This window comes from Bos indicus x Bos taurus, chromosome 6 (genome assembly GCF_003369695.1).
Source record: "Bos indicus x Bos taurus breed Angus x Brahman F1 hybrid chromosome 6, Bos_hybrid_MaternalHap_v2.0, whole genome shotgun sequence".
NCBI lineage: Eukaryota > Metazoa > Chordata > Mammalia > Artiodactyla > Bovidae > Bos > Bos indicus x Bos taurus.
Window position 1 is genome coordinate 6,612,101 of NC_040081.1, and position 20,111 is coordinate 6,632,211.

General features: G+C 41.2%; 1 protein-coding gene and 1 long non-coding RNA gene across 5 annotated transcripts in view; one reads left to right on the forward strand and one right to left on the reverse strand.

Annotated features, from left to right (window-relative positions):
• Window positions 1-20,111, forward strand: part of LOC113893995 — a 371,757-nt gene that overhangs the window by 243,888 nt on the left and 107,758 nt on the right. For all 3 annotated transcript variants that reach the window (XR_003511423.1, XR_003511425.1, XR_003511426.1), the window contains exon 5: window positions 6,625-6,776. This is a non-coding gene — a long non-coding RNA (uncharacterized LOC113893995). The remainder of the gene's footprint in view (window positions 1-6,624; window positions 6,777-20,111) is intronic.
• The window catches only part of SYNPO2 (synaptopodin 2), a 204,167-nt gene that overhangs the window by 86,125 nt on the left and 97,931 nt on the right, over window positions 1-20,111 (reverse strand). The window lies entirely within an intron of this gene.

Genomic DNA, 20,111 nt, shown 5'->3' on the forward strand with positions numbered 1-20,111 from the left:
GGCTCTAGAGCACAGGCTCAGTAGTTGTGGTACATGGAGTTAGATGCCCCATGACATGAGGGGTCTTCCTGGACCAAGGTTTGAACCTGTGTCTCCTGCATTGACAGGCAGATTCTTCACCACTGAACAACCAAGGAAGCCCTTATTCATTTTTTTTTTTAATCAATAAAGGCAAACTATGAGACTTGCTGCTTATCATCCATACCAGTTGAGTGACCTTTAATCACGCTGAACCAGTTGAGAGAACTTTAATCAAAGTTGAGCCTTCTGTGAAAGTCTAGAGACCTTTAAGACTGAAGTTACTAAACTTTAGGAGGAAGAATAAAAAAGAGAAGAGAAAGAAGAAGAAGAGGGAGGTGTACATTGCCTTTTGAAGCTCCTCAGCCACTGCGTCTTGCAGAGAAGGGCACCTGAGCAGAGGCAAGACAGAGGCTCCTATAGCTCTGACATCTGTGCTTCCAGGGAAAAGGGCTGGGGAGTCTGGATCCGCAGCTCTTCATTTTAATGTTAACTGAATCCCTTCCTTCTGCCAAAATGAAAGGTACAGTCATTTATTAATTTACAAATAGAAGTCCAAATTCTTACAGATTTTCTTCAGAATAACTTATAAATACAGAAACAATCCTTGGCGCTTTCCTAAAAGAAATCCTGGATGCACTCTCTAAAACGTCAGTTAGAAATAAAACAGAATCCAAATGTCCCACCTTGTAGAGTCCAAGCAATTCCTATTTTTAGAAAGAGGTGTCAGCCAACCTGCTGTATAAGGCTGTGCTAGGAGCCTTGGCTTTTAGGGAAGTTCCCTGCTCTTGCCTCCAACAGGGTTGTTTCATTTCACTTATATGCCTCTCCATTAACACCTTCCTCCCATCTCCAGGGAGAATGAGCTTCCTATTTGGCCTAAAAGTGCTCTTAAAAACATGACAGTGTACAAAATGAAAAGCTAAACACAAAACCAAAACAGAAAAAATAATAATAAGACACAGGTGCACATGTATCTAAATTCATGTTAGAGATATTGACAGACAAATAAAATTTATACAATATTTTCTCTAGTTGCTCAAATAAACAGGATGAAAATAGCTTTTAGCTCATAAAATTGAGTTTGAAAATCAAGGCTATGTGTGCATAGTACCAAATGCATTCTGTTTTATTTGCATTTGGACTCAGATTCCCCCACTTAGTAGCTTGTATGAACTTGGGGAAAATAATGATAATTTTAGCTAATACATATTGAGCAACTATTACACGTCAGGCACTGAGATAGTTATTTTCCATGTTATATAACTTTTCTATGTCACTTTCCTTTTCTGTAGAGTTATGATGATAATATAGTCCTTATATGTTTTTATAAATATAGAAAAACATGAAAAAAAAACCTAGAGATGCAATAAGTGACTATAAAAATAACTATTTTAAAAATTAAAATGGAATGTAGCAATAGCACTGCTAGTATATTTAAACAGCCACCTAATTCTTTGTCTGTTCTTAGATGCATCAGTATTAAGAAAAGAGTCTAAAAGCAATGATTCTGGTACATATTGGATATTTTAATAATCTGAAAAAAAGTCAAACTAGAAATAACTAAGACAACATTATCTTTGAATCAAAGTGAAATTCTAAAGAGTGAAAAGCATATTATTTTATTTCTTTTCCTTGATGTTTTTTGAGTGGGTTTGTCTATGTTCTGAGAGAAAGGCAATTTTATCATAGTTCTAGAAGAAGGACTTAGACCTTAGTTCTCCATCTGTTCTACCTTTATTAACTTGTTCTGTGAACTTGATCCAGTCCATTAACTTTTACACTCATCCATTTGGATATCTATAATTAACTCATTAGAGATTATTTATTTGTAATTTCACCTAGAACAATGATAAGGATAATGAGATATCTAAAAAAGACTTTGTCTTGGCATAATTCAGCGAAACTGTGGTGGTTTTACTGCGTGAGACATAGCACACAGTGCACCACACATGAATGGGTTAAGAGCACCCCACTGGAATTTTTGGCCCTTTCAGAGATGTTGGTAGGGGAAGTTGTTGGAAGCTTTATGGGAAATGTCAATAGCATGCTGAGTAACATTGTGTTTCCTGGTTCCTCTGATCCAGCCAGGGCATTTATTTAACGGCTAGATGAGATGGAAAAAGGAAGAGCGTGTACAACAGTCAGCCTGAAATAGCCTGTGGAACGATGTGGAGGTAGAGTTGCTGGCCAAAATCCCTCTCAGTAAGGGACTGGTCTCTGCTGCCCACGGTGGCTCAGCCCAGTTCTAACCCTAGCCCACTCATATACTGAACACAATAGAAGTGGCCACATGTGCCTGCTATCTCCTCTCAAACCTGGGACAGGCCAGCAGTGTTTCCCTTACACACCTTTGATACAATTAATGCCAGTTGAGATCAAAGTCAAGTTTCTGAGCTACTTTTAAAAACACACTAGGTCTAAGAAAGATAAAAGGCCATCATTTTTTCAGATCTCATCCTTGGTGACTTTGATCAGATACTATCTCCCAACAGGTAAACCTATTATGGTTGAAATCTGATTTTCAACACTCTGAGTGACCTTGCAGAATGTGTGATAACCTATAAGACACTCTTGGCACTTCCCATTTGAGTTGACATTTTTAGATACATTGAACTTTACTATCTTTGGTTCATAAAAAGCTAAGCTGGTAGAAAATGGCAAACTGTGCTGTACATTTATGGCTATGGTCTCCATGTGACTGTTAGGAAAGAAATGAAAATACAAGTGTCAGTAAATGTGGCCTAGAGACAAGAACATTCTGTCTGCCTATTGATATGGGAAAGGGGTACAGGGTTGGGGAACATGGGTGAATTTAAAAATAAATCTTAGCATGTAAAAGGATTTCAAATTGTCAAAATGAAGGTCACTGATGCTGAGTTGGGTTTTTTTTTTTTTAAATTGGAGTATAATTGCTTTACAATGTTGTATTTTCTGCTGTGCAACAGAGTGAATGAGCGACAACTGGACGTACACCCTCTTCCTCTGGAGCCTCCCTCCCACCCCGCCCCGCCCCTCTAGGTCATCACAGAGCAACGAACTCGGCGTCCCCGCGCTGTCTGTCTGACACATGGTAACGGATAAGTGTCAGTGCCACTCTCTCAACTTGTCCCACCCTGCCTTCCAAGTGGGAACTTCTGAATGTAACGTGGAATGGCAGGCTGGAAGAAAAAAAAACTTTCTTTCATGGAGTCATACACTTGTTTGTTGAGTTTCTCAATTTAGTTCAATGGAAGTCCAAGGAAAACCCAGCATTTTCAGATGAACAACATCAAATTAAGATTGCTGAACAACTTGTCACATTGGAGGAGCTGACCTACTTCTTTTGCTCTTAACTTCATGAAGGGCTACGGAATTATGTAGTAAATGGCGGTGTTCGTGAGAAATACAGCTGAGCAACCTGACATAACCATAAAGGCAGGCCACTGCGGATGGCGCAGAACAGAATTTGATCCTAGGTCAGGGAGAATGTAAGGTCACTGAACCAAGCTCTGCACAGGGTCCAGCCCAGCCAGCAGATGTTACAACAAGACACTTCTGGATGCCTAATCCACATTCAGTAAATACTTGTTGATTAATTAATTGACTTACTGATTGACAAAATGGTCTCTAGGGATGCCAGGTTGGATGACTAGGCTTTGACATTAACTCTATTAATATGTCAGAGGCTTAAGCAGGTCTCAACATTTTCCTGCCTCAGAATTCTCATGTCTACAATACAGAGATAATCACCTGCTCACAGGGGTTACAGGAAAGAAGAGAAGATGGGAAAAAGGTGAGATTATTGTTGAAACCTGAGGCACCCCTCTCCAGTTGAGAGGTGCCAGCACCAGATACTGCAGGGAATCAGCTTAACAGCTCTGCTGTCAATCTCCTGAAAGGAGAGACAGAGGGCAAGTCCTGTTCCAGGAGCACAAGGCATAGCCAGGCGCATGAAGCAGGGTTGAAGGACTGGCAGAAGCCAAGGAATGTTGAGCAGACAAGCAGGATCAGCTTGAAAATCTCTGGGAAGAAATCTCAGGGATGTTCTCCTCTAAAAACCTTCCCCCAAAGCCTGCTCCTGCTCTATCCTATTAGAGAAGAAGCTCTCAAACCTAAGTGTCTGTACATGAGGATCACCCTGGGATACTTGTTTTTATCAGATTGCCCAGTCCTACTCCTAGAGATTCTAAACCATCACATTTCAACTGGACCCCAGAAATCTGCATTTTAGCAAGGACTCCAGGTATTCCTGTAGCAGGTGGTCTAGAGCCATAATTAGAGAAGGACTGACCTAAAGGGAACCCACCCAGCTGTGTACTTCTTAATGACAGTGCCAGCACCCGTGATGACACGAAGATGCCATTGGGTCTCATATCCAAACATGCTAATTTTGGATTTCTTGGTGTACCAAGGACCAATATCATTCAGAAAACATTGTCTGAGAACCCATTGTGTGAAAAGCATTGAACAGCATAAGAACAATCATGTGCACAGGTAATTTCAAAACCAGGCTGACTTTGATAGAATCAGCAAGTCCTTAATAGGAAACCTGAAGACAAGAAGGAGTCCTTCTAAATGCTGGGATCTAAGAAAGCACCTTGGAAATGGTGCCATCTAAGGTGAAGCTGGAAGGAAGATAGGGCTGCATCTGGTATGAAGAAAGGCACCTCAGGCAGAGGGAGAGGTTTAAACAAAGGCAGGGATGCCTCAGAATCCAGAGCGTTGGCATGTGCCTGGCCTGTGGAGTGTGAGATGGAGACAGAAAGCAGATTAGGAAAAAGGCTACAAGGGTGGGCTGTGACCATACCTCAGAGAGCTCCAAACAACAGGATGGAGTTTGATTTTTGTCCTGACGCGATATATGTAGGATTTTGAGAAGAGTAGCTAAAAAGGATGTTTCATTCATTTAATTTAATAGGTAACACAATGTTTAACTTAAACAGTATTCTTTTTTTTTTAAATTGAAGTATAGTTGAAGTTATACATGCCGGGAAGCGCAGCCAAAAATTTTTTTTGGTTTCATCCATGGCACAGCAGGAGAGAATGCAGTGTAGCAGATGTGGGTTGATCCCTGGGTTGGGAAGATCCCCTAGAGAAGGGAATGGCACCCCACTCCAGTATTCTTGCCTGGAAAATCCCATAGACAGAGGAGCCTGGCGGGCTACAGTCCATGGGGTCACAAAGAATCAGACATGACTTAGTGATTAAACAACAACAACAAAATAGTTGAATTATGAGGTTGTGTTAATTTCTGCTATACAGCAAAGTGATTCAGTTAGACTAAATATAAATTCCTTTTTATATTCTTTCCCATTATGGTTTATCACAGAATAATGAATATAGTTCCCTGAGCTGTAGAGTAGGACCTTGTATATCTATTAAACAATATTCTTAGTAGTTAATATATCCATGGGGCACAGAATTTTAAAGGAACAAGATGGTACATAAATGTAAATTTTCCCTTCCTTCCACCCCTGTGCCCCTGCTGTTTATTCTGGAAGCAACTAATGCTACCTATTTCTTTTGTATAGAGACAACTGTTTGGTAAAATAGATAATGTCCCGATACTGGTTTGATAGTAGTGGAGAAGAGAAAGATTAATGACAGAGACACCAGTTTGGCAATCACTGCAAAAGTCCAGGTGATGAAATGAGGCATTAAGTAGAGTAGTTACTCTGTTACTCTGACTGAAATTTTGTCTTGAGACTTGAGGAATGCTAAGGAGGGGAAGCTATTTTGTGACAAGGAGACGGGACCCTGTTTTGGAAATTTTTGTTCATGAAATGACAAATATTCCATTAGCCCATGAGCTACATAGCTTGGAAGAGAAATATATACCGGGAAGTCAAGGGCATAGAGCTGGTAGTTAAAGCTATGGGATCAGATGAGCTTGAAAGAGGAAGATAAAAGGGGTATGGAGGACTAAAACACTTCCACATTTAAGGGGAGAGTAGAAGAAACCAGCTGAACAGGGACTGAGGAGGACCTGCATTACTGAGTCCTGGGGGAGAAAGAGTTTAAAGGGGAGAGGCATGGATTTCTGGCTAATACCTCACTGTGGGAACAGAGATATGATGCAGTAAGGAGAAGCACTGAAAAGAAATCCGTGGACAACCTGGTGATGAGCAGATTACTGATGAGCTTTAAAGGATAACTGCTGAAGAGTGGTGAGGGGGGAATCATGCAAGGGAGAGAGTGAAGGGAGGCAAAGGTGCAGGGGCCTTTTGAAGACCTTTCTCTCAAGAAATCTACTATGAATGGAGGGAGAGAGGAAAGGACCCGGGGAAAGGGAATAAAGCAAAGAAAGGACTTTTTTTTTTTTCCTGCAAGTGTAGTGGAAAAGGTTGACGAGAAAAGAGTGGAGTTAGGAAGATATTTAATGGAGCAAGATGGCTATTAGAGATCAAAGGGGAAAAACTGAAATGAAGGGAGGAAAACCGAGGAGTTGACACCTTATCACCTCAGCCCTCTCAAGAAAGAAGCTGAGCTTACCCGCCATGGTTGAGGGAGTATTTTGGAGGTTTGCCCCCTCACCATCAGTCTCAAAAGAGTTGTGCTGAAAGTACATTTGGTCTGTGAATAATCTTGGAAATGTATTCAAGAACTATCATGTTCTTTCTGTAGCCCATAAAGAAGAGCAGAGCAAGGGACACAGCATTCCTTCCAGATGGGCTTCGGGAGACAACCACGGGGCTCTGTTAAGCACTGATATTGGAAAGAGAATGCAAACAGCAACTGCAACATGTCTATTAACATCCTATGAAAACTACCAAAAGGTACGCACAATTTATGGGGGAGACGTGGGAGATTTGAGTGGAGTCAGTATGCCTCCCAGTGATTTGGGTCAGTGCAGACACTTCCCCAGAATTCATAATCGGTGATTCTCCAAGGACAGAACACAATGCCTTCCTCCTTCTCTCCTCCCTTTCCTTGTAAGCCTCCTTCCTTTATCTTCACTTGCCCATCCTGGATTTACTCCCAGAACACCAAAGAAAGGCAGAGAAGCAGCATTTCTGCTCAGGTTAAAAACAGTTATAATAAGGACATATTCGTTGTGAAAAACTGTGTCCTCCAAGAGGATCACAAGGACCTGCAAACATATCCTGATTTTGTTCCCAGGTTAATATATTTGAGTTTAGCTTGTTTTGTTTTTATGCTGACCTAGTCCTTTTTTCTTCTTTATTTTTGTAATAACACTCCAATTTTAAATCTCCCTCATATGAGTGGCTTATATTGTGCCTGCCTCAAGCAATTATATAAGAAAATTATGTAAGTACATTTAAAGTTAGACATTTATTCCTTCATTTTAAAATTTGATATGACTCCCAGGGAGTGTTTCTTATTGTTTACAGATTATTTCCTGAATTCCAATAGAGCAGAGTATATGTAAAACCCACATGGTCCGTTTCCTTCTTAGGCAGCGTATTAGTTGGTTAAAGCACACTTCTAAGGCTATACTGCCCTCAAGTGGTCTGGCTTGGGAACAAACAATTATTTTTTTTCTGGATGGAAACTTTCTAACCAGACTTGTCTGACTTAATAGTAACTTCTGACCAGAAAAACAACAACAAAAATTATTGTATGCCAAGTCTGAAGAGTATGAGGGAAAAGGAAGATTTTATTTCCCAATGTTCTCTCAAAAGGTATAGAGTAAAAAGTACAATAGCAAGAACCACAAGCTTGTTTTGTGAATTTTAGAGTAACTGTCTGCACACGTGTGGCTACAGGGATGCAGCTGTGGGATATGAGTTGAACTGGCTCCGTTAGGCCTTTGGGGACAATCTTCAGCTTCTCAAGGGCAACCCCCTCATCAGAACTCATGACATCATGTTCCACAACCGAGGACACACAGTTGTTTGGAAAGAATGCATTCAGGGAAAACATCCAACTTTTCCCCATGTGGCCAAGACTCAAAAAGGAGGCCAACAATTAGGGTGGTTACATTAATCACAGGATGGCTTGTGGAGGAGGGTACTGCTGTGGAGGGCCTATAATGGTAGCTCTGTGGGGACTCTGTTCTAATTGGCCACCATCAGGGCCCTCTAATGCCTATGGTTAGCTTCCCACGTTGTTGGTGGGAAAAGGAAGAGACCACCCTCAAAGGGATGAGCAGACTCAGGCTGCGTGGGGCTGTTCTGGGCTGGACTGAAGAGGCAGGTCGGTTGGGGGCATTTGGCCACTCAGCTGAGAGCCCCTCCTGGAGGGGGACAGCTAAAGATGCACGGGTGCTGTCCCTTGTGGTTTCTGGGTTTTGGGGTGATTTCTGTTAATCGTGAAAATCCTTCAATGATGGATGATTTCTGAGTGGGAAAACACTAGTTCTCATACGCTGCTCTTCGGCTGGGCACAGAGATGAACTGGGCTGGTCCAGTGAGTAGAATCGAGCTCTTAATTCATCTGTTATCTGGTGCTATGGGAAAGAACGCTGAGCTTCATAACGTGGGATCTAGCATCAGTTCTGCACACCAGTTATTTGACCATGAGAGACTCACTTAAACCTTCCGGGCTCAGGTTCCTCATCTGCAAACTGTGACATTAGCTCAGGTTAGTGGTTTAAAGACTGCTACGTGGGTGTGCCCACAGGCTACTGCCAGGATGCAGAATCCTTTCCCCTCCTTCTTTAGGCAATAGCAAGCCCACTTGGATTCGCTTTATAAGTCTAAATTTGAAAACCACTGGATCAGATGGTCTGTGTGTCTTTCCTTTCCAGCTACATTATTCTGTGGTCAGGACAGGTAATCTGAGCAGTGATGGTGACACTCGCTGGTGACGTTCTTTTTCTTCTTAAGTGAAATCATATATGGCTCTCAGTCCAAATGCTTCCCTATAAAATGAGTCCCATCTGATTCTGGCATTCTAGGATGACACCAAGTGTGTGTGCTGGAAGAGGGGAGAAGAGGAAGAGGTGTGAACACCGCGATCCCACAGCTCCTGGGGGACAGAGGCCAGGGAAGGAACTGGGCAGAGCTCACCAAGCAAACACCAGTCTAGGAGTGTGGGCATGTGAAAGTGTGGTTATACTCTATCAGGAAAATCAGCCAGAAAATGGAAGATCACGGCTAAGGAATGCTCTGGAAAAAATACTAGGGAGCATAGACAGAATGACAAATTTTTAAGGAAAATGATATATCAATATATATATATATATATACACATATCATATATATTATATATAAGATATAATTGCAGCTTTTTTCTCAGGAGGATATAAGGTCTGAATGGGCCCCCAAAGAAAAATACACTAAAAAGAACTTAAAATTTCCGGAAATTGAAGGTTTTAATACACTACACCTGTGTCTCATTCCTAGTAGGAGCCATCACTAATAAAATTCATAAGACTTGTTTTCATCCAGGAAGCTTTCCCTTTAAGGTCACTTAAAAGCAGAATAGAACATAAAATGTGTACAGTTTTATTTCTCAATCACTTAAAGTTTTTTCCCTCTGTAGTGTTTAAGTTGAGATCATACAAGTATGGATGAATAATAGCTGGGCTTCAATCCCCTCTCTTGATAACATGTGATACAGATTAAGTACCCGACCAAGGGGCTCAGCATCATGAAATAGCCACTGTTCTAGTTCAAGTAGGCCGAGTAAATGCAGAACAATTTTCTTTTCCACTTTGTGTTTTCATATCGGCATCTGTCATTTTATGAAGAGATTATAATTTATGAAATTGCTCAAACTGTAGTTCATAGTTACATGAACTTTTGAGGCCTGATTTGTATGGCCCTCAATAGATTTCTCTATTGGTGTACCCCATTATTGTGCTGAAAATATCGTACAGATAGTGAATGTACACCCAGTGAACAAATATGTACAGAGCACATATTACAGGAAAAGCACTGAAGTAAACAATATGGGGATGCAAAGATGGGCCAGACACAGTCCTTGCCCACAAAGTGCATACATTCTAGTAAAAAGTGATGTGTGTAAACAACCACAAAATAAGAAAGTAAATAGTTGACTACTAGACACACGTGTAGTAATATGTACTTCTGATATAGAGTTAAAGGTGGGATTTTAGGTAGTTTTTTCAGGAAAGGGTTTATGGAGCAAACTTTTGGTCCAGGCCTTAGGTGCACATAAAATTTAGGTAGAGGTGGGAAGAGAGACTGCGGCAGACGGGAGTGACAGGAACAAAGCTACGGAGCTGGGAAAGCACGGCCAGTGTTGAGCGGCCAGGGTTGAGCGGACAGTGAGGCTGGCAGAAGGCTGCTGCTGCAGGGGATGAGGGGGCCGGGGGTGAGGAGCAGCAGACAAGTCTTGACAGGATGCTGGAATTATATTGGAGAGGCAATTTTATTTCTGCTGAGGGGAGGGAGGGGTTTTATGGCTGCAAGCACAGAAACAATGCACAGAATATTTAAAAGGGAAAGTGACCAATCCAAAATAGCCTCTGGAAGACTCTCAAGTTAGCCCAGGTATAAAATGGTGGAAGTTTGACTTAGAGTGATGGCACTGGAAATGTGTGAAAGTGTGCGTGGTGGGAAGTAGTACTGGAAAAAATGCAATTCAGTTCAAAGTCACTGCCAGGGTGAAACAATAAGTTGGACAAAATGAAAAAAGTTATAGTCCTACACATAAAAACATTATAGGCACCTTTCAGTGGATGGGCTAAATGTGTGTGTGTGTGTGGTGTCGTGTCTGGAGTAATTAGTGTGATATATTTGTACCCATAATTAGCCATAAAGTCCTGCCATCGTTTTCCAAAGTGAAAGAACATTCTTTTAAAGTTAAAGTGAAGAAACATAATCAGGAAGCAGGGCGAAGTGGTTGGGTACTCATAATCATTACTTTGTAAAGAGGGTTGAGTATTTTTCCATTTCAGCAAGTCATTAGAACAAGTGGAAAATCTATTGGAAGACAGATACAGTCTGTAAACAGAACAAGATAATGTACATTTCCTTACAAATGGTCTGTAGTTCTTTTCTTGTTAAAAAAAAATGAGTATTACACCCAATTCTTTTGTATTTTACTTCCCTGTTTACCATGCTAGGGAAAATGTCATATTTTATGTCAGGTGTAACTAGACAATTGGAGTAAATGACTGTCTATAATTATAAAAATTAAAATGGTAACAAGATGCAGTCATTGAATTAATTCAACAACTGCAGGTTGAATACTTGTTCTGAAGGCAACTTTGGGCTAAATTTTCAGGGAACTGAAATAAAAGAAACTCAGCTCATTCATAAAAAGGCTTGAAATTTAGTTGACTAAATCTGACTAAAGAATAAGAGGAAACTAAAAATCAATAAATCATCATATTATAGGCCCCTGATGTTATTCAGGAATTCATCTGGAGAATTTAGAAAATTCCCAACCCTCAAATTCTACAACGGCATATAACTCCCATGAAATACTCATGTAGCAACAACTTGACATCACAGAGGTATGCTGGACAACAATGGGGCTGGATTCCTGGGCTCACTCACTTGGCTAGTGACCCACTACCTCAAACCAGCTTTGCAGAACTCCTGAATGGAAGTCTTTGCAAGGTTGCAAACAGCAATACCATGAACCTTCGGGATTAATTGAAATGTCGAAACTGGGACTGTAGCACTACACAGGGTCAAGTACTGTACAGCAAGAAGCCTGTCCAAAAGGGACTGAAAGAACAAAGGAATCCTTAGAACAGAGTTGGCTTCTCAGAAAATGTGGGCTTGTGTTGAGAATGAGTCATGTTCAGGATTGGTAGAAATGAGAGAAGAATGGGGAAGGGAAACATCCCAGCATCTGGCCTTGCCTGACTTCTTGCTTCTGGGCTCTTTCTTCTCCATCCTTTGTCTGGATTGGCTAGATCCCACTTACAGGCTTAGCCCCACCTCAACCAGTAGGTCAGGCCTTTGCTTGGGCATGCGTGGTTTCAGCAGCTCTGACAGTGGGCAGCAGGCCTATTATTAAGTGATAGGTGCCACAGCAGGCACTTTATTTAATCATCATACCAAATCTGTAAAATATTGTTTTCCCAAGTGCCCTGGTAGCTCAGATGATAAAGAGTCTGCCTGCAATGCGGGAGACCTGAGTTCGATCCCTGGGTCGAGAAGATCTCCTGGAGAAGCAAATGGCAACCCATTTGCAACTAACACACAAATATATAAAGAAATCAAGGCTCACAGAAGTTAAGCTAAGAAACTTGTTCAGGATCATAAATCTGGTGGCAGGAGAAGAAAATTCAAGTCCAGAATCGTTGACTGTGGTAGATTGCCTCTCAGGCTCTGAAACACATATTCCTAGCCTTGGGTGTCAGAGGCACAAGAATGGGTTACTTGCTGGTAGGCTTTCCTTGGGTGACTCAGTTTTGACAAGCTTCTCCCTTGTTCTACAGAAACAATCCTGTAACTATATTCCTGCTGGCCTTACTCTTTGTGACTTACCAGCTCTTCTGCAATGGGAGTCTCTTCTTGCCTTTTTCATACATCCTCCTTTTCCCAGGATGGAAATCTTGTTTCACTTGAATGTTTGGACTCTACCACCAGTTAATAGCTATCCCTAGAACTGTCTGTATAACTAGGTTTCTCAGAATGGTTGTCTTGGATTCTGCATATCTGTCTGTCATCCATATACTAGTCCATCCCCACCCTTGAAGTCTGGCTCTTTCTGAAAGGAACTGCTTGCCCCAGACTATCCCCAGTCTTCTGTTCTCATATCTGTCCCAAACTCCATTCTTGTTACACTTTCTTTCTTTCAGTACTTGTTATTCAATTGCTGAGTCATGTCTGACTCTTTGTGACTCCATGGACTGCAGAACGCCAGGCTTCTCTGCCCTTCACTATCTTCCATAATTTGCTCAAATTCATGTCCATTGACTCGGTGACACCATTCAACCATCTCATCCTCTGCTGTCCTCTTCTTCTTTTGCCTTCAATCTTTCAGGGTCTTTTCCAATTATTCAGCTCTTCACATTAGGTGGCCAGAGTACTGGAGCTTCAGCTTCAATCTAGTACTAGTACTAGACAGATTAGGGAATCTGTCTCCCGAATTATTTAGCCTTCCATGTGCAATTCTTTGTCCAGCTCCTTTAACCTTGTAGCTGGGCTATGTATGCCTCATAATGTTAATTACGGTAGAACAGTGGTAGGAAAAAGCATAGTGTATTCTTGAGAGGTGCAGAGCTTGACCTCACAAGGGTGGGAGGGTGTGACAGGTCGTTGAAAATAAAGGTGAATTAGTGATGTGAATGTTCAAATTACCTTACAGTTGCACTCATTTCACATGCCAGCAAGATGATGCTCAAAATCCTTCAAGCTAGGCTTTAGCAGTAGATGACCCAAGAAATTCCAGATGTACAAACTGGATTTAGAAAAGGCAGAGGAACCAGAGATCAAATTGCCAACATCCGTTGGATCATAGAAGTAAGGGAATTAAAAAAAAAAAGTCTACTTTTGCTTCATTGACAGTACTAAAGCCTTTGACTGTGAGGATCACAACAAACTGTGGAATGTTCTTAAAAAGACATGAATACCAAACCATATTACCTGCCTCCTGAGAAACCTGTATGCAGGACAAGAATCAACAGTTAGAACCGGACATGGAACAACAGACTGTTTCAAAGTTGGAAGACAAGTACGTCAAGCCTGTATATAGTGACCCTACTTATTTACCTTATATGCAGAGTACATCATGCGAAATGCCGGCTGGATGAAAGCACAAACTGGAATCAAGATTGCTGGGAGAAATATCAACAACCTCAGATATGCAGATGACACCACTCTAATGGCAGAAAGTGAAGAGGAACTAAAGAACCTCTTGATGAAAGTGAAAGAGGAGAGTGAAAAAGCTGGCTTAAAACTCAACATTCAAAAAACTAAGATCATGGCATCTGGTCCTATCACTTCATGGCAAACAGATGGGGAAAATGTGGAAGCAGTGTCAGATTTCATTTTCTTGGGCTCCAAAATAAGGATGGTGACTGCAACCATGAAATTAAAAGATGCTTGTTTCTTGGAAGAAGAGCTGTGACAAACCTAGACAGTGTATTCAAAAGCAGAGACCATAAAGGTCCATACAGTCAAAGCTATGGTTTTTCCAGCAGTCATGTATGGATATGAGAGTCGGATCATGAAGAAGGCTGAGCACCAAAGAATTGATGCTTTTGAACTGTGGTGTTGGAGAAGACTCTTGAGAGTCTTTGGACATCAAGAAGATCAAACCAATCAATCCTAAAGGAAATCAACCCTAAATATTCATTGGAAGGACTGATGCTGAAGCTGAAGCTCCAATAGCTACCTGATGTGAAGAACTGACTCATTGGAAAAGACCCTGATGCTGGGAAACACTGAGGACAAGACAAGAAAGGGACAACAGAGGATGAGACGGTTGGATGGCATCACAGACTCAATGGACATGAGCTTGAGCAAACTCAGGGGTGCTACATATGGTTCATGAGGTTGCAAAGAGTCGAACACAGCTTAGCAAATAAACAACAGTGAGTGAAATCACATTAAAGACAATTTTAAATTTGGGATGAGGCACTTGCATATAACCCAACAGTGATGAGAAGTTATTACTCATGCAGGATGGACTGGAGAGGAAAAGACTGAAGAGAGAGAAACTGAGAAACCATTAAAGTTGTGCACATTTGAAGTGATGAGAGCCTGGACTGGACTTTATAATAACCCAAAGGAAGGTGATAAGAAATACCATATGAAGCAAAAACTGTAGACTCAGTGACAGACCGGATTTTTAGAGAAGCAGAAGTCAATAATGACTGCAAATTTCTAAGTATGGTGGTGTCATTGGTAGAAGCAAAGAAATCTAGGAAGGGGAATCAACAGAGTGGGGAGAGAACCCTAAAATCCCAGCTCTCTTTCCAAGAGGTTTCAGTAATAGCAATGATTATATTTGAGTGTGTTGTTAGCAAGTATTCAAGCAGAGGCATGTTTTAAAATCAGTTGAATTGTTGAAGTGAGACTAGAAGGCGAATGAGAGGATCAGAGTTAGATGATCTGATGGGATGGGTGTGGGAGTGGAAGTCATGACTATGGATGAGGGAGCTATAGGGGAACTCAATCCTAATCTGGCAAGCGGTCCACTGTTTGACACAATATTCTGGGGCTGGGTGTGTGCTGGGCCAAGGCCCAAGGATGGGGAAGGGAGTCATGGATGGACTGAATATTCATAATAAAAGAATCTGTTATACAACTTGGCTCTTAAAAAGTCCACCTTGGTGCCTAAGTACGGAATCTCGTGCATGAGAACGCTGATGATTCAGCCCCCGTGTGAGCCTCCCCCATCCCATCCCACTGAGAAAAGTGGCCCAAGGGCTGCTGCTATCATTCCCCTTGGGTGCTAAAACACTGAAAGTGCTGCAAAATGCCTCTCTTCTTAGATCAAATATGATAATTATTGAGTTGGGCTTTAATTCAAATTCTCAGTTTTCCTTTCCATAGTGCAGATCGGTGACCAAGATAAGCCAGTGGCTGACTGTGTCTAAGTCAGTATCCTCAGCTGTAAAATGGGAACCTTAACACCTACCTTCCCTTTCTGTGAAAACAGATCAATACAGAATTTATATTTTGTCTGAGTGATGGCAGATTGCTTATTTCAGTATGATTCTTTTAGCTTATAAGTTCAGAGACCAGTGATGGGTATAATCAGTACAACTTTTACGTAACTTCAGGATGAAACTAGGTTTCTTTTAGTTCTGATCCTAATTAAAATTAAAAACTTTGTTTAAAAAAAATAAAATGAAGGAAGGAAGGGGAAAATGTGGTTATTTAGGGTGGGTTCTTTTATGAGGGGGAATTTCTTGGATATGAACTGGCATTTGTCCAATAATACTCTGAGTTCAGTAAATAACTCAGCATATATACATAAAGTTTCCAATGACAATCATGAAGCTTAAAAAATTAAGTGGAAAGTACTTGGCAGGACACATATTTACAGTTTGATGAAGGGACATTTTTTTGGTGGCTGGCCAAAGCTGACAGGCATAAGGATTAACCCATCCTCACTCATCACCGTAACAGAAATTGCCAGTTATCACTGGCACCGTGCTGTGGCTTTCCCAAAGAAATCTGGAAGGAAGCTGACCCCTACATGAGTGCGGTGTGTGCGTGCGCGCAAACATGGTACACAGGTATGCCTTACAAGTGAATGACTCACCGAAGACGTGAAACTTCCCTCATGTATAAGCTACTTTCTAAAAAGGAGGAGAAAGTCTGATAGCGGTACTATAATTCTCTTCTTTCAGACATGAGTCTGAAATAGGTCTCTCTTCTCACTATGATAACATCTTTTAGCACAGTAAAAAAAAGATGTGATCTTCTGGATGACTTACCCATGGTCACACAACTCATGAACAGCAGAGCAGAAATTCAAACCCATGACTGTTTCACTCAAAAGTTCGAATATTTTCTGCTACATTTGCTGCCTGCAAAAAATAATGGTGTGGATGTGGAGACAAAGCAGGAGGCTGGCGGGGATGACTCAGCCTACAAAATACGTGTTTCTAATTCCATGACATCTACTTCATTTCTAATGGTTGCAGGGGAGGCACTGAGATCAATAAGCACTCACTCCAAGACGGAGACAAACTCAGCCTCAGAGAGGCCGCAGCAGCTTTGCCAAGGCCACAGAGCCAGGACATGGGAGAGCCAGGACACACAGCCAGAGATATGAGACCTAAAATGTTTGGTAACGGGTGAAACGTTTTCAAGCGTGATACCTCTTTAAACCTGACAACAACCCCAGGAGAGGAATGCTACAGTGATGGAAAGAAACTGGAATCAAACACAAGAGACAGATTGGCTAGGCTTCCTTATGGGTTATTTCAAATTAGCTCCCACATTTTGAGGCTGGGTCGGGGGTGGGGGGAGAAAAAAATAAATACAAGGTTTTGTTTTCCCAAATGGGAAATGTAAGGAGATCAGATTTTGTTTGTAGGCTCTGATCTCTTTCTGTATGAATGGTAACTATTGTTCTGTCTTCTTTGTTCTGATGAGGGTCTCCATCAGAAGTTAATATAATTCTTATATCAGAATTTCTTAAGAAATTAAATAGTGTTCTACATATAAATGTGCACTTGTGTTCAGGGCAATCTGCAGAGCACTGTAATGGTCACTGGAACTGCCCTATGAAGTCTACCCCTGTAGAATAATTTGGTACTGGGGAGACCTTCATTCCCCTTTTCATTCTTTCTTAAAAGAGGGAAATTTCATTCCCCCCTCAGGTGGGACAATATGACACTTCTAGATGTCTCCTGCCATTTTCCCCTGGAAAGGGAGCTAAGCTGATTGGTTAAGAGCCTGAAAGCCACGAGCCATTGTTTCTCCAAGGAGTAAGGTCATTGAATTGTGAAGTTAGTGATAGCCAATCCTTTCTCTTACTGGTTTGAATGGGCTATGCTCATGGACAGTGGCTCACTTGTGCTTCAGGATCCAGGAAGGAAGCAAACTTTCCCCGAGAAGGGTCAGCTGGGCTTCTGCTCTTGTTGCCAGCTTTCTTGTCTGTGAACGGGTGAGTCAGGAGGCCCATCACCAGAGGCCAATTAACTTTAATCTAATAAATCTTAATTTCCTAAAGGAAGTGCTATATTAGCCTAACTTAAAACATGTTAGTTCCCTAAAAGGAAGTACTATTAGCCTCAGGTCAAAGTCACATTTTCCAGTCTACATTTATTGTGACTAAAATTGATAATCTGAAATTAAAGCCTAAAAGGAAGGTAGACTATGCAAATTAGGCATTTCAGTCCTCTGCTGCTTAAAACACTGGCATAACATAACCATTAGCAGGATGTGGCTCCTAGTTCTTAAGAGTCATGGATTTGTTTTGCATTTTTCTTTGCTTTGCTTAAAAGGCACACAATAAACATCTGTTGATTCATTAATAATAAGCTACTAAACCAGAGCTGGTGTTTAAATTAATCCTACTTGAGCCAAAACAGCTGGCCTGAGGCACTGAGCAGATCTCAGAAATCAAATCTATCTACCTTCCCAGCAAAAAACAACATGCTGTATTTTAAGATGAAAGCAGAGGAGGAAGGGGAAAAGGAGTTAACAGGAGCTCTCACTGGCACCAGAGGTGCTCAGTCTGGAAGCCACTGCAGCTTTCTGTCTACTCTGAGAGTGCTGTGCTAGTAGCCAGCAAGTCCAGAGAGGCAAAGGGTCATCGAGGATCAAAACAAAGTAAAAGATTCCATGTGCTCTGGAATTTACATGGAAGTTCCTCTGAGGAAAGCAAAAATAACTTTTTTGATTGGTTGCTTCATTCATTCATTTATTGGCAAGGAGATATGCTGCTGCTGCTGCTGCTGCTAAGTCGCTTCAGTCGTGTCCGACTCTGTGCGACCCCATAGACAGCAGCCCAACCAGGCTCCCTCGTCCCTGGGATTCTCCAGGCAAGAACACTGGAGTGTGTTGCCATTTCCTTTTCCAATGCATGAAAGTGAAGAGTGAAAGTGAAGTTGCTCAGTCTTGTCCAACTCTTAGAGACCCCATGGACTGTAGCCTACCAGGCTCCTCTGTCCATGGGATTTTCCAGGCAAGAGTACTGGAGTGGGGTGCCATAACTCTTCTAGGTAGAACAGGTTTCTTTGCACTTGCAAATACTTCCAAGATGAAGGGAACCTGTAGAAAGTCCAATGTGGTTCAAACCATGTTCTCCAGGCCAACTTTACCAATAATAAAGCTGATTTTTTTTTTCTAGCTCCATCTTAATTTCTAGCTAATTTCTTAGCTCCATCTCTATCTCTTAATTGGTTCAGAAATTAAAAGGGGTGATTCATTATTGCCCCCTAAAATTTCACAATGTTTATTTTTTTATACAAAAAATTACAGAACTTGCTCTTAGAATATTCCTTAGTTTAGACTGGTTTACATCAATTGGATATTTGGTAAGTGCTGACGGACAGCAGGTAAACAGTATACTTCCCGCCTTATTCCTGTGACTCAGCTAGCTGAAGAACCATGCTGACTGCAGGCCGGAAGAGACTGAAAGAAGTCACCCAGATAGAAGGCCACTCTGTCCACATTGGAAGACAGAGGTGGCCAAATATAGAGACAGGCTGGGCGGGGCTAAGATGCTCAAGAAGTCTGGGGTTGTCGTTCAGAGGTCATAAGTATGAAAAAGTAACCAAGGCCCCCCATTGCACATCTTACAGTATGACCTCATCAGCTTAATCCTGGAAATCTTTTAAAGCAAGGATAACTAGATGCCTACCTTAACCGTAACAAAAGGGAAAGATTTATCAAGGTATTCAACATGGAGCCTGAGTACTCCTTATATGTATTTCTGAGTATTCCTTATATGTATTTCTGAGTATTATATGTATTCCTGAGTATTCCTTATATGGCATTTGAAGATTTAAGCAAAGCCCCTTCAGTATTCCTTGTGTTTTCAAAACACACTCTTGGTAACCAAATAAACTAACTTGCTAAATAGGTTTATTGACTCCCAGCCAGTTAAATGTCAGAATCGTTTACCAAAATCATTCACCTTGGTTCTGGAATGTTGGATCTGTAGCTCTCTGTTTTGGCAGTAATCGGATCTAGCAGGGACAGTTTTCTACTACAACTCCTCTCAACTTATAACAATAAAATAAGGTTATGTGCACTTAGAAGTACATTTATCTGTTTATTATTTACAAAGACATTTGTGTTTGGTGAGTTAGGATAGATGCATGCATACATCTTCTGCAAGGGAGGTATCAAGTTATTAAAAGAATAAGAATGAAGTGGGAAAAAATGAGGTTAAAAAAATGAAGATGCAAAATCCATTCTTGTTTTTCTTAGTGAAAAACAAGGAGTTTTTAGTGGGGAATACTGCATGACAGAATTAGTCACTAGTGCCCTGGACCCTGATGGGAAATAATCAAACTCCTGGAACTCCAGGCTGACACAGACAGAAGCACAATCTGTGGAAATGTCTCAATAATACATTTTGCTCTCACTAAACTGTTGACCACCTCAAGTCAGAAATTCAATTTTCTCATCCAAGAGTCTACACCTGGTACATGGTAGGCATTTGACATACAATTGTTAAGTGAATGAAATCTGCTGATAATTTATAACTCAGGGGTGATGAGATTTCAGGTAAATGCTTCCGTTAGGTGAGTAATTAATACAATTACAAGCACATCTCCAGGAAACTGCATGAATGTCTGTGTTATCTTT